The sequence below is a fragment of the Ixodes scapularis genome, unplaced genomic scaffold, assembly GCF_016920785.2.
Source record: "Ixodes scapularis isolate PalLabHiFi unplaced genomic scaffold, ASM1692078v2 PGA_scaffold4__175_contigs__length_147842914, whole genome shotgun sequence".
NCBI lineage: Eukaryota > Metazoa > Arthropoda > Arachnida > Ixodida > Ixodidae > Ixodes > Ixodes scapularis.
Window position 1 is genome coordinate 4,194,175 of NW_024609879.1, and position 15,536 is coordinate 4,209,710.

A 15,536-nucleotide genomic window follows, 5' to 3' on the forward strand; every position below is an offset into this window, starting at 1 on the left:
AATAAGATCCCGTAATCCCGATGTACATGTGAAGTTCCATGTTTTTTGGACATAGGCTTCATATCTGACTTGTTTGTACTTCAGAATTAATTGGGGGGCTAGTTGGTCGAAGATCTAGGCGGTGGTTTTAAAAAGCGCAAAGAACTAAGAAGAGAAGGAGAGGACTTGTCCTCTCCTTCTCTTCGCGTGATCACAAATATCAGAGCTACAAGGATCATCTGATCCGGTGTCCATTGGTGTTTATTTTATATTCACCGAAAAAAGCCGATAAACTTTTGTGTGCATGTATATAAGCAAAAAAACAACTGAATTTTAAAATAACTACCGAAAAAAGTACACCGAATTTTGAAAAAATAGAAACCGAAAACCCGAAACCCTATAAATAATGTGGTATTGAGTCCAAAATGCAGCTATTCGCTGACGATTGTTCTTTGTACACATCAGTGTCTTCTGAAGCGGATGCCACTCAGCTTATGAATGATCTAACACGACTTGAAAAACGGTATGTAACTAATAGAACGGCCTTGAATATTAGTAAATGCGTCCATGTTTGTTTCACAAATAAATGCAAGAAACTGATTAATCAGTACTTCTTCAACGATGAAATCATTAGGACTGAAGCCACATATAAATATCTGGGTGTGATATTCGCTAAAGAAAGGTAATGGACAGCGCAAGTGAACAGGCACGGCTCTCAGTTTTTTTACAGCGTAATTTAAAACATGTAAGTAAAGAACGTAAAGAGGCAGCCTATAAGGCATACGTCACGCCGATTTTGGAGTATCCGTGCCCTGTGTGGGGGACCCGTTTTACCAATTTCGCATAAACGCGCTTGGACGCATTCAATCTGGCGCTGCCCGTTTTTCCTGGGGACATACGATCGCTTCCTTAGAACATCTGAAATAAAAAGAAAACTGGGTTGGACACCTTTAAATGAAAGGCGTAAAAGTCTTCGACTCAAGTTGTTTTATTCAATTTATCATAACCAAACAGAAGTTCGTGCTTCATCGTTTTTATGTTCACCTAATTACCATTAATCAGGAATAGATCATTGCTGCAAGGTTTGGCCATATCCATCCAGGACAAAGCTTGTTAAACACTCGTTCTTTGTTTGGACCATTGAAGAATGAAAATGTTTACCGGCGGAGGTGGTGTACCGTGTGAATGCTGATGAAGGTTATAAAGATTTTTGCCCCCGCAATAATGCCTGCAAGGCACTGCGGGTTGTCCTTGAATAAGAAATTAAGGAATGAATCTCGTAGTAAAACGAAAACGTTCAAGCTGTCGTTATTTGCGAGAATTGATATAAGAACATCTTCATAAATCAATGATCAATCAATCAATATTTTATTTGCACAAATGAAAAGAAAGAAACGCAGCACGCGTGCACGGCCTCCTGCGTTTCCCCTTTTTTCGCTTTTCCGAAAGGATATGGAACAACAGTTGTAATGATTGCTGCGAAGACTTTCCTGGCTAGTAAAGATTACTGACTCAGCAGTCGTGGGTAGTTTCAACAGCATTTACTACCGCCGAAGTAGATAACAGCTAGAAAAAAATTAGTAACGGCCATAAAAAGGTAGTAATTTATGTTATTTTTAAATTTACTTTTTCTTGAAGATGGTACCGCCGTAATGCCCCTGGACTGGCAAGCTGGAGAGCTATATGCAGTCTGCGGCACGACAGACGTTTGCCACATCCAGCACCGTTGCTCTAACACCACCAGGATCACGGTAAGTGAGAGCCTGACACTTCTTTGATGTCATCAGGCGGATATAGAGGAACCACTTTGGAGGACACTCTTAACACACCAGTCAGAGACGCGTCTCAGACATCATAATAGAGAGCAAAGTAGAAAAGAGTCAGGACACCACGACAACAGCTATTCTTCCGTCCGTTAAACCTTTTTGCCAGCATTGCTAGAACATGGAGCCAGGATTGCGTCATCAGACAGTGTGGCACAGAGAGCCTAGATTGAAGAGAAAGTCCAAGTCAAACCATGGGGAGCGTTTGCAACTTAATGGCGGACGCTTCTTGCGCCGACTAGTCTCAAGCACGCATGCGCTGCGTTGTCGTGTGGTGAAGAGGAAAGCAGGCGGAAAGGCAGATAGGCTCGCGTAATGGCGAATTCGGGTAGTCAATCGCCGGCAAGACCGAGCCGGCGGAACCGGCAACCAGAAACGCGCCGGCGGCACACCACGTGACCCTCACCACCCGAACACCAAACGCCAGACAGTGGCAGTTTACTTCGCCTCTTGCACGCGCGACAGCGCTAGCGAGGTTGTCACCCATGTCCCAACGCCTTGGATTGACTCGAGTAGTGGCTGCTGAAGTGACTTCAGATCAGTTTCGTTCTTTCGTTCATTTTTTCTCACTGACCTTCTCTCCCATTTGGGAAGTGACGACACCGGATACAGTCTGGCGCCTGCTCGCCCGCCCGTTTGGAGCTCGGGCGGAAAAAGCGCCGGAAAGTTCCCCGTGCTTGCCGGAGAACCACCACCCGAATGGTGCGCGCCGGCCGGAAACTGACCACGCGAACACTATTGCCGGTTTTCGGGCAAAATAAGTTGCCGTCTACTGACCACCCGAATTCGCCATAAGGCTCACGCGTTCGTCACCTCGCGGCTCGCATTGCAAGCGCAGCCCATAAACCACGTGACCCTGTTTGGGCAGTTGGGCACTTCTTTTAACACAGGCTTCCTGGCATGACATACCGGCGTGGGTGACGCAATCTGTTGCCACTTGGGGATCATTTTTGATTCATAAACGGCGTTGGAAGGAAAGCATGCAATTCTAAGACACGTTTTAAGCGCCGTAGTTGTATATAGGATTGCTTGGCGCAACTTTGGTGGGGAAACAGCAAAGTGTTATACATGTCATCAGAAATGCGTGAGCTAAACTGCCCAGCACTGCCTCGGAGAATCATAAGCACGAGACACCCCATGCATTTTTGCAAATATATCGGGTGATTCAAGGAGCGGCTATAGGCTCTTTAAATCGACCGCAAAATTCGGTTTTTTAACCTATCGCGTTCCGAATTTGTACAGCGTTGGCCACAGGTGGTGCATTTTTTCTATAAAATTCGCAAAGAGCGAGCTTATCCGATAAAAAGTAAAAAACGAAAACGGCTTTACTCCTATGGAAACGCAGCGAAGCCACCGGTCTTTAAACCATTGGGCGCCCTACGGTTTGAAGACCGGTAGCCTCGCTGCGTTTCTATAGGAGTTAAATTTTTTTTTCTTTTTTTTACCTTTTGCTGAGGTAAGCTCGCTCTTTTCGAATTTTATAGAAAAAATGCACCACCTGTGGCCAACGTTGTACAAAATCGGAACGCGATAGGTTAAAAAACCGAATTTTGCGGTCGATTTAAAGAGCCTGGCCGCTCCTTGATATCACCCAGTATAGGAGGTGTTAACTGGACGCCATATTTGAGGGCGATGTTTAGAGCGCATGCTCAGAGCGAGCTCACATTAATAGCCTGCTAAGACCGGCAACCTTGATGGTGCTAAATGCACGCTCCAAAAGGACTGCGGAAGCTCGCCGTCAGCGCGCGCTCAGTAGCAGCGCACACGGATATAGCCGCCAGTGAATACTCACTATATATGCCTCCACCGTTCAACGCAAATCTATTCTGCCACACGCTGGCAAAATTCCATTTACCGGTTGAAGCCGCAATGCAATGAAACTTGAATGAACTAGAAAACACCGTTTTGCAACACACAAACATATAAGAGGGTGCTGGTTACCCAGAAGGGTATTCCCGAGATCGGGAGCAAAATAAGCCCCACGTAAAACCGTCCTCATTGCAAGGTAAAGGCGTAGAAGCAACTCCTAAAATTGCTGCTGAAAATCGCATAATTTTGCAGCGAAGATAGTTTCAGGCATATTTTCATCTGTGACAAAGCCCTCTTTCCCAACCTTTCAACTCGAAACCTCACGGCCACACTAATTCTTCAATTATGCTGGTGAAATCTCGATTTTCGCGGTTTCACGAGACAATACAACAACAAAAATAAAATCAAAGAAACATGCGTTTCGCTTATTATCAAGATTGTAAATAACCAACTCTTGGTTCGCTTAGCTCTACTGTGCTAGCAACTCAGCTGGCACTGCTCGGACAATGTAGTAGTGCGATCGTAGGGAGGTTTACTGGATGAAAGAGAAATGCATTCGCCTTTCCCACGTCTACTCTAGGCTGCGGAACGAGATATTTAATCTACCGTCTCTCCTCTTCAAAGGCTTACGCGAGAGCAGAGATCAAACACGCTAGACCCTGATTATCTCATCAGAATAAGCGTCTTGTGTTCGCTCCATCCATTTGCATTACAAAGCGCTTTCCAAGAACCGTATTCCCCTCCGTACTTCGTTCATCCGCTAGGCCGACAGTGCGGTGCAAACTACAAGCTGGTGGGATCAGTCATACCTCTATTTTTTATTGTACCATTATCACGCTCCCGCCTTTCAGCATGCGCAGAGAGTGGGGTCATGTGACCAAAGGGAGGGTGTTGATAGGTCCGGCGAGTGCATAACCCCTACCGCGCTGTCTGCTTAGGCGTGGACGAAGCATAACCACTGTAGCCATAAGCCACCCGAAATAGAAATAAAAACTCTATCGAAAACAATTCAGGCAAATCAAACATCCGGGGTATTAGAATGGAGGGCAAGGCTAATGAGCGGTCGAATGATTCCTCGTTTCAATTTATGGGCCGCGAAGATGGCGATGAAGACCGTACGGGCGTGCCAATGGCGAAAGAGGGCGGCCGGCCGCTCCTACATTGCCGAGACACTATGAATAATGAAGTCTCGATAGCTCTAGGATGAGGCTCGTGTGATTAGTTCGCAAACCGGTTCTTTTAATTACACTCATCGTCGCTCGCTGCCGCCCGCAACAAAGCGTTTTGCAAAACTACGTCGAGCAACACTATTGGTTTTGGAGAAAAGGGCCACCTCATGGCAAGGAGAGTCCAAACGACTGACTGAAAAACGAAAAAGCTACTCGCCTTCTAGCATATAGCCTTGTTCAAATAGTGCGATCTTTTTTATTGCGATTTCGTAGTTGGTGACGTTAGGTATCGCAGCCTTCGCAGTACTTTCTTTTTGCCACACAAGCCGCGTCACAAATGCGAAAAAGCAAGCTTAATCGCACTATCTGAGTCAGCATTTGTCGCAAAAAAGACGCTCGATTCAGGACGTACGATGGTATCATTTCAGTGGATATTTTTTTGTAATAAAATATAGACGAATGAGACTTCAAATCAACGGGCAAGAGAATTTTGTATTGAAATCAGATTTGCCCAGCACAACTAGGTGGAAATAACAAAAAAGCGGCTCCAGGCCGTTTAGCTACAAAATCCACTTACGAGATGCGTCTTTTTATGGGAATGTTTCTTTGTTTTTGTTCTTTCGTAAGGAGGGAGGGAGTGTAGGGTCTTTGATTCTTGTGGCTTGCTCCACTCTTTTAACGTCTTCAGGTACTTTCTACTATTCTGTGTTCATTTACCCTTTGTTTCGCTTTACCTTTTGCTTTCGAGCTTTTTGTAATGTACAACTATTCCGATACTAGGTCAAGCACGAGCTTTTCGTTGAAGGATACATCTCGGCTGCGCGAGTTCTCGATCAACATGAGCATCTGCCAGAGATAAAGCTATACGAGCTCCGGATTCTCGCCTAAAAAGAAATATCCGCAATAAAAGACAAGCATTTGTTCAGGCTGTTGTAGTAAAAATCGTCAGGAAAGTAAGATTTACCAAATTAACTGGTTATCTTTAATAAAAAAATTTGCTCGATTAATTCCTGAGTCAATTTAGCAACGGGAACGACAGTGAACTTGCTCTCATGTATAAAAAATGCCAGCACGTTTGGCGGGCTGTTGTCATTTTCATTCTTATCCCTTCAGGTCAGGGGCAAATCAAATTTAAATATTCCATTAGCAAAACTAAGTTTACCAAGAGCGCAGAGCACGAGCTCTCTTCTGTTTTATATCTTTTGAAACCCTCCCCGCGTCTTACGCGCACCCTCGACCTTTCCGGTTTGGGCTACATCTGGCCCCCACGTTCAAATGAGTTTGAGACCGCTGATCTGGAATAACCGAAACCCGCGCGCTTGTACTTCTACGTCATCCTAGTGAGATCCAGCGCAGAGACAGACTTAACACGAGTGCCGCGCCGGCGTTCGGCTGAGTTTCGTGGGCAGACAATGCGTCGGAGGACGCCCGTCGTCGTCGGTCCCAATGGCTGAGTCGGCGACATTCGAGTGGGATGACGTCAGGTTGAGGTAGACGGGGCTCTTCACAGGCTTCGATTATTCACCACGGTGTTGGTCCGCCCCGCAGGTGAGGTCAGCAATACGACACAAGCGCGTTGAAAGCGTGTGCAAGGAACTTCGTAGAGAACAACCGTATTCACTTGTGACTTCAAATTAAGTAAATTGTCGCGTTTCAAAACAGTGAAGAATGTCAGAAAAATCGTAGGGAAGAAGCCATCCTTGGCTTGCGAATTTAAATATGTAGGCCAGACTCGGAGATTTATCGATGGAAGATTGACTGAACCATGACGCATTGTAAAGAACGATGTTTTCAATTGGGAATTAGCTAGACACCTCCAAAAATGTAGTCGATGCAAGCTCAGAAACATGTAATTCACGAAGAGGCCGATCACTTTAAACGTGCTGCGAGATAAACGGCTGGAATAGCAGCTTCGGGAAATGGCATCAGTCATCTTTCCATGCAGCTTGGCAATGAGTTCAAAAGTTTATAAAAGGCACAGAGCTGAAAAGTGTTTTGTGCAATTTATTGGACGCGATGGTTTGAATGTTGTTCGCGAGGTCGTGGGTGATTCTAGACTTAATTTGTGTTCCGGATTGTGGCGTAAGTTTTTGTTTTTCCGCGGCTATCCTGAACACGAACCCGATACTATTATTTTGTGTGTGTAAAAGTTTGTACCGCTGTTTACTTGTCTACCTTTGGTTATGAATTTGTGTGTCTCAGCGTGTAATTTGTTCCGACGATATTCGGAGGTCTCGCTCTTGAAATTTGAATGTTGAGGTGCAACCCCACCCTTCGTCAGTGTGAATCTCAACCAACAGATGGCGATGGCGTCGCCTTCCAGACCTGTATATCAATGCGAAAAATCGCGTTTTATGGCGCTTCGATACAATGTGGTATATGTCTATAAACGCGCACGGCTGCTCCAGTCTTCGTGCAAGGGACCAGTTACCTACGCTTCAAGCTCACGTCTCCAGCAAATGTGGTCAGAACAAAACAAGCAAATTGCTCTGAGCTAATGGCGAGACACATACACGACAAAACAACCGACGCGTGTAAAATATAAGCTTGCTGTTGCGTAATTAATACACCGGGGATTTCGGAGGCCAATTTCACATATCTCAATGTGATCCAATTTATATGACATGCCGGACCTTTTGTCGTGCATGTGTTTGGCTCTTTATGGCTTTCCAGAAAAACGGGATGACGTGATAAACTCGGGTTTGCAAAATATTAGCTCGAGGAATTAAATACCACAAAAATTAAAACAAATAGACTATTCATTTTTTTAATCAGGTGTCTTATTTAAGTAACTTGATGTTCATATTGACCAAAACCATATGGGATTATAAAGAAATGACACTCAGGTGTCATTGAGTTTGGCAAACCCAAAGTAGGACTGGTGCGGGATTCTTACGCTTAATAAAATAATGCGAAGGTTAAAATTTCACTCACAGCATTAAATGATGAGAATTAATTTTAATACGACTACAATGATAGATTGAATGACTGGCAGGGCAAAGATTCTGGGTCCGTGGATAGCTTTTGCATAGAGTTTAAGTAATATAACAGTCTTAATTTGCTGATTCATGTGCGCAAGCAGTGATATGCAAAAATTTTAAAAATACGCAAAGGGTGATGTTGTATAAAATGTGCTGTAAGTGCGCACATCGCACGCTGATTAAGACTGAAACAGCGCTACATTTTACACTAGCTTTGAGCGTATCGAAAGCTAAGGATGCATCGAAAACTAACGTCTGTGCACATATACTGCTCAGGCCGTGATGTTTGAATGTTCACAGTACTTCATTACGTTTAGACTAGGTATTACGTATTACACCAGAAAGAAGAAAATATTATAACTCTGAGTTGATAGAAAAACTTCACCAGCTGAAAGCTACCAATCACCTCGGAGCCAATTATGAGTATATTCATGCATGCATTGCCAAAGGCCGCGTGATGACAACGATTTTTTTGCTACGCATTATTTAATACAGTCACAGTTGTTCTTGACAAACAACATTGTTTTCCCACGAAAGAGACCACATGTGAAGTCTAGAATACTCTGTATTGATTGTGGCGCAAGTGGCAAGTACGATAGGTTTTTTGCAATCCACGAAATATATTGCTCCTGGGTTACCTTGGTCTGTAATGCATGTTTTATTTATTTATTTATTTATTGATACTGTCAGCCCTAGACAGGGCTTTTACAGGAGTGGGTAATACAATGTAGTTAATAACATACATGCAAACAACAATGCACAATAAGAAGAAAAAAAAAGAAGAACGGCGGCAGAGAATACTAATACCTGTTGCGACAAAAAGCACAAAGAGAAGAAAAAAAAAAAGATGCTGCTATTATATGACTTGCTGACTAGACAGGCAATGATACAGCATTCGAAGTGCTCAAGTACTTATACAGATTAACGCCAACACAACAAGTGAAAAAAAATGATGGGAATGGACTCTGAGGGTAAGAGTAGAACACTAGATAGGCATCGTGATTAATCAACATTTACGACGCGTGACAAAGTACTAAGCTCTCGACGTTTTTAACAAACTCCTTAATTGAGGTTTGGGTGACAGTGCCACTTGGCAGAGCATTCCACTCCGTAATTGCTCTAGCAAAGAAACTATACTAGAAGCAATCGTTTCTAACAGACGGCTCTCTTATGTACATAGCATGACGGTGCCTTGCGGATTCACCCAAGCGTTTGTCCATGTAGTTAGATTTTTTTATGCAAATTAAATCATAAAAATTAAGAACAAAAACTTTATACGCTCACACTTTGTTCTTAATTCTAGAGCTGGGAGCTCGACACGGCAGCGTAGTTCAGTGGTAGAATCTGTGCGGCTATATTTACTAAATATGAATCTAGCTGCAAGCCGCTGAACCCTTTCGAGTCTCGTATTATTGATTTTTGTATATGGGTCCCAAACAATTTTCGCATATCCGAGAACTGGTCTCACCAATGTTTTATACGCTATATTTTTTTTTATTTCTGGTGTGGCGCTAGCTATATTTCTTCTAAGGTACCAGAGTGCCTTGTTAGCTTTTGATGAGACTTTTTCAATGTGAGTGTTCCATCGTAAGTCACTCGTGAATGCTAATCCTAAGTATTTGTGTTCATCCACACGGAGGAGTTTAGTGCCATCTCAAAAATAATCATAACTTAAAAATTTATTTTTTTCGTGTAACTGTCATCAATACCGTTTTCGAGGGATTTAACTCCATCTGCTACTCATCGCACCATTGTTTAATTTTGCTGAGGTTATTACTTAGTTCGATTTGATCTTGTTGGGTTTCAATGTCATTATACAATACACAGTCGTCCGCAAACAACTTCATTGGAACAGAAATCCTAAAGCGGAGGTCATCTATAAATATTAAAAATAATAGTGGTCCCAGAACACTACCCTGTGGAACTCCTGAAAGGACAGGTGCAAAGCTATACTTATATTCTCCAGACTCGACAAACTGAACTCTCGAAGAAAGATAGGAAGAAAACCAATTTTTAATTATGGGGTTCTTAAATATGGTATCAATTTTAAGCAACAATTTAGGATGAGACACTTTGTCGAATGCTTTTGCGAAGTACAAGAATATTACATCAGTTTGTCTCCGGTTGTTAAGGTGCAACCCCACCCTTGGTTAGTGTGATCCTGAACCAACAGATGGCGGTGGGATCGCCTTCCAGGCCTGTACATCATGGCGAGAAATCGTGTGTGGTGGCGCTTCGATACTGTGGGATATTTTTCCATATCCTGAATTTGACATCCCTGGTCCCTTGCTTGTTTTTCTCTGCACGAGCTTTCTTTGGAACGCGCACGGCTGCGACAGTTCTCGTGCAAGGGGGCCAGTTGCCTACGCTCCGACCTCACGTCTCCAGCAAATGTGGGCAGAACAAAACGCGAAAGTAGTCTTGAGCCAAACGGCGAGGCACACGCACAACAAAACCACCGACGCGTTAAAATATATAAAATTGCCTGTGCGCTGTCATCGGAGACTTCTGAGGTCAGTTAGACATATTTCAATGTGGTTAGATTCATATTGACACGAATGAAGGTGACGAGAGGACGAACAGTCAACTGAAAAATACAGATTTAATCAGCGAACTTGTGCCAAAAAAAAAAAAAAAAAAAGTAAAGAGCGTCGAAGCAGCAGAAAAGCAGGCGGCGATTCGGCAGCGGAACAGAGACGAGAGCGAGACTGACTCGACGAGGTCGCTGGCAGCTGCTTATCCATTCTACATTGCGTCATCTTCCGATATTTCGGCAAAGAAGGTTCGAGCGTCGCGCGCTCGGGGCGAGAATGAACGGCGCTTTCGAGAACAAGAAAGCAGGGCGAAAGTTACGTCTGGTGCAAGAATGAAAGCGAATTTTCTATACTTAGTTTCAGCTTCGGTCCGAGCGCGGCCGATGTTATGAGCCGAAGGACCAATCAAACAGCGAAAGAGGCACAACGTCATGGGGTGCTCTCTGCAGTTGATAGGACCAGCCGTTATTCGCCATCTCTGTGCGCGCTCCTCCGCCGGCTAGTCCTATCAAGCGCAGAGAGCACACCATGACGCTGCGCGTTTTGCGCTGTTTGATTGGCCCTTCGGCTGATAACATCGGCCGCGCTCGGACCGAAGCTGAAACGAAGAATAGAAGTCCGTCACCGAACGTTGCTTTTTCGGCTCTGCGGGCGGCAATATGACGGGCCGGCCCTTTTGTCGTGCATGTGTTTGGCTCTTTGTGGATTTCCAGGAAAACGTGATGCCGTGATAGACTTGGGTTTCCGAAATTCTAGCTTGAAAAATTAACTACCTAAAAATAACAAAATATTTTTTTTTCTGGGGGGGGGGGGGGGGGCGGTCAGGTGTCGTATTTAGGTGGCTGGGTGTTTATTTTGACCAAAACTACGAGACTGGAAAACACAAAAAATGACACTCAGGTTTAGATGTTGAGTTTGGTAAACCCAACGTAGGACTGGCGCGGGAGTCATAATAAAAAATGCCGAAGTTAAAAATTAACTCACAGCAAAAAATGATACAAATTAATTTTAATACGAATTAAGTGATAAATGCAACGGCTGGCCAGGCAAAGATTCTGGGTCTGTGGATAGCTTTGCGCATAGTTTAAGTAATGTACAGGGTGTTACAGAACAAAAAATTACAATTTTTTTTTTAACCACAAGAATAAACCAGGTATCGCCGAACGCTCATTCTCCGCCTACTGTAGTGGTAAAGGTCACAACCAGATGTCAAAGTTTCAGCCCGATCCGATACCTTATTCAAAAGTTATAAGTGATTTTCTGAAAAGTTCAATGGGAATATGGCGGCCGACGGAGTTTTCGAATACATGGGGCTCTGTGACACCAGAAACCAAAAATGGGCAAATGGGCTCCATTTTCTCATTGAAATTTTCAGAAAATCACTTATAACTTTTTAATAAGGTGTCCGTTTGGGATGAAGCTTTGGCATCTAATTGTGACCTAGTGCTACGTTTGGTTGGAGAATGAGCGTTAGGCGAGGTGTAGCTGACTTTTGCGGTAAAAAAAAAAAAAGAAAAACATGTAAATTTATTTTGCGACACCCTGTACATCTTAATTTGGTGATTTATGCGCGCAAGTAGTGGTGTGCAAAAATGAAAAAGATGCAAACGGGTAGAGTTTGACGTTGTATAAAATATTGTGTAGGCACGCACATGGTACGCTGATTAAGAATGAAACAGCTCTACATTTTACACTAGCGGTGAGCGTATCGAAAGTTAAGGGTGCATCAAAAGCTAAAGCATGTACACATATACTTCTCAGGTCATTACGTTTGAATGCTCATAGTACTTTATTACCCTCAGATTTGGTGTAAGTTGTCTCCTGATTGCTTACAAGAGAAAGAAGAAAACATTCTAAGTCTGGGTTGATAGAAAATCTCCACCTGCTGACAGCTACCAATCATCTCGGCGCCGATTATGAGTATTCACTGCATGCCAAGGGTCGCGTGCATAGAACGAGTTTTTCCCACGTGATTTCATATAATCGCAATTGTTCTTGACAAACAACAATGTTTACTCAGGCAAGTAGTCAGATGTGAAGCTTAGAATATTTTGTATTGATTGTGGCACACGTGGCAGGTTGCATAGGTTTTTTTTTACAATCCGCGAAATAGAACGCTCCTGGGTTACCTTGGGCTCTAGTGCATGTAGCACACACAAGAGCACGAACGAGTCGCAGTGGGAAACAAAAACAATAATGAAAAACCAGCATTTAATCACGCGAAAACTGAGGGCACTGCACATATACAGAAGGTAAGCTTTGTTTCACTAAATACATTACCAGTAAAGCATTTGGTTTTATCGTGCGAGCGAAGCGGAACATACAAGTACGAGCATACTGCCCTGACCTACACTGCCAGTGAACAAGCGCACCATCCAAAGCATCGAGCTCGCTTTTATAGCTATTGGTACGTTCAAACCTTTCAAGACACAATTATAATCAGTTCTATTATTTCGATTATTTTTATCAGGAGCGCCTATATGGTGTGTGTGTGTGTTTTGTCGTTTGCGTTCACGTGCCATTTTCTTAGTTATATAACATTTTTTCAGAAGTCCGACAACAACAGTCTGTTTCATCTGTGGGGATTGTGATCCCTCAACATTCTGTCGCGTCAGCGTTTTGGCGCGCCGTGGCGGCCGCGCTGGCGTAGCGAGAGGTGGCGCTGCTTACCACTGTGAGTGATTTCACATTTAAATATTCTAAGCTTAAAAGGTAAAACAAAATGGCTAGGTGGCGTAAGCTACCGCCCGATCCAAAGGGCTCAGCCGTATTCATCCATCCATCCATCCAGTGGCTTCCTCCTCTCCCCCTTGGGGCGATCTCCGTAACGAACCCCCGCACAAAGGAGATCGACGTGTCGCTCCTTGATTGGCCACTTCGCCCCCGCCGTTATCTTAAAACCAGCGGACAGCAGTCTCGCTTCTCTCTTCTTCCTGGGATTCGGCGGCGGCGACAACGGGGAACCTTCCGGCGCACCGGTGAGCGTTTACCCCGTCCTTTGTACCTTTGTGAACGACCGTTCAGCCGTGGGCGATCTCCACACCGACGGCGTTCACCAGCTTATAGCCGCTGTTTTGGTTGTTATTTGTTTCTTTGTAAATAAACAGTTTATCACCGTTACCAACGTGACTGGTGTCTGTTTGCGCTCAACGAGCAGCATGCCACGCGAGTACGAACCCGCTTCACGGTAGAGCGTCTCGCCGCGAACGTGGAACTCCCAAAGGCAGTGGCCCTAGGGAGAACCACAAATTTGGCGCCCAACAAAAGGGCTGACGACCAGAATTCCGGTACGTCTGTGTGTGGCGACTGCTGCCGAGTGACGAGTCCTCGCGCAACCAGCGCTTACCGTGACGATGCAGACCGACTTCTCGGATTTGCTGACGCTGGCGACCGCGGCCGACGCATTCGCGCGGCCCCCACTTCAACGAGAAGCGCCCTACGGCGCACCCCTGGAGCCGAGCGTGGTTCTGACGCCATTGCGAACGGGCGCCATCGCTCCCGGATCTTCCCTGAACACACGTGCTCCGCCGCCGGCACAAAGCGAAGCCTATCAGTCTCCCCACGGAGAAACCGCTGCGGCGCCTCACCACACCTTGCTCGAAAACGCGGCACGTGTGATTGAGAGTCTAACAGGTGCGTTGCGAACGACAACACTCGCACCACAGGCCCAACGGCCTCCGGTCCGAATTCCCGTCCCGACTTATCGGGGTTACGCAGACAAAGCGAGCGCTACGGACTTCCTTGACGATTTACGGAAGTACCAACGCGCGATGGGAATGTCCGATCGTGAAATACTTGAGCGCATTCTGCCAATCGCGCTCGTCGACGAAGCCGCCCGCTGGTTCCGACTTGTCGGTGACCAACCCGGAACGCTCGATCAGTTCCGAGAGGCGCTCCGCCGCGAATTCCTTCCCGCCGACTACGAGAGAAGGATGAGGCGGGAGCTCGAACAGCGAACCCAGCATCCGGACGAGTCCCTGCTGGAGTTCGTACGAGCCATGAAAGAGCTCTTCGAGCTCGCGGAACCCCCGGCTTCCAATGCAGAGCGAGTGGAACGTGTCATACGCCAAAGCCACCCGACTTTTGCTGCGTATCTTCGAGGCAGCCGTTTCCGCGACCTGAACGAGCTCGCCTCCGAGGCCCGGCGCCTTCAGGGAGACATTCTCGCTGCCCGTGCGTACCGGCCTCCGCCTCCAGCGTCAGCGGCCCTCGAACCGCGCTGCGCGTGGAGCGGGGACACGCCATCCCGAGCACCGAGGCGCTACGATTCCGCAAACTATGCGGAAGATCGGGGCCGAGACGCGTACGCAATCTCAGATCGTGCGCTCGACCCGTACTCCTATGGTAGACGAACAAGCCGGCCGACGCCGCAGTTCAGAACCACCGACTCGCGCCCCAACGAGGCAGCGAGGCAGGAGGAAACGAGGATCCCTCAATCTCAGCGAGCCGATGCACGCTACGAGAGCCGGCGAAAACCAAAACGCACGGCGGAACCCCCAGCGAGGCGACGACAGAAGATGTTTTCGGTGCAATCGCCCCGGTCATCTCGCTCGCCAGTGCCCGGAGCGGCCGAACACGGAATCGCACCGAGCGGGAAACGAGCAAAGCCACCGGTAAACGGCCCTTAGACGGACGGACCGGTGGCTAACAAAGAATCAGAGGGTCCCATGGCCACTCTGTAGCCGACCGCCTACAGAATAGGCTTCCCGACCGGCACACCGGCCCCGTTCATTTCTGTAACGATCGCCGGCAAGCCATTCAAGGCACTCCTCGACACCGGAGCAAGCGCTTCGATGTTCGGCGACGAAGTGTTGACTCACCTCCGACAGAATTCTGTCCGACTCCGAGAATGCAACACTGCCTTTCGCCTAGCCTGCGGAACCGCCCTTTCGGCTGGTACCGCGCGGCTGGTCGCGAGATGGGAGAACCGAGTAAGACGACAACGCTTCGTTCATCTCCCTGGCCTATCGGTGCCCATTATTTTGGGCAGAGACTTACTTGCCAAAACAGGCATTGTAATCGACGTCAGCAGCGCAGGCTATCGGGAGGGCACGTTTGCACCCCTGAAACCCTTCTGCGAACCCCCGGCCGTACCGCCAACGCCACCATTGGCGCACGCGACGAGCCGCCGAGAGGAAGCGAGGGACTCCCTAAACCGGGTCATTGACCCCAAGACACCGAGTCCACCGCCGATGGCAGCGAGCGCCGCCCCCATCGGGGAAATGACGCACCCACTGCTCA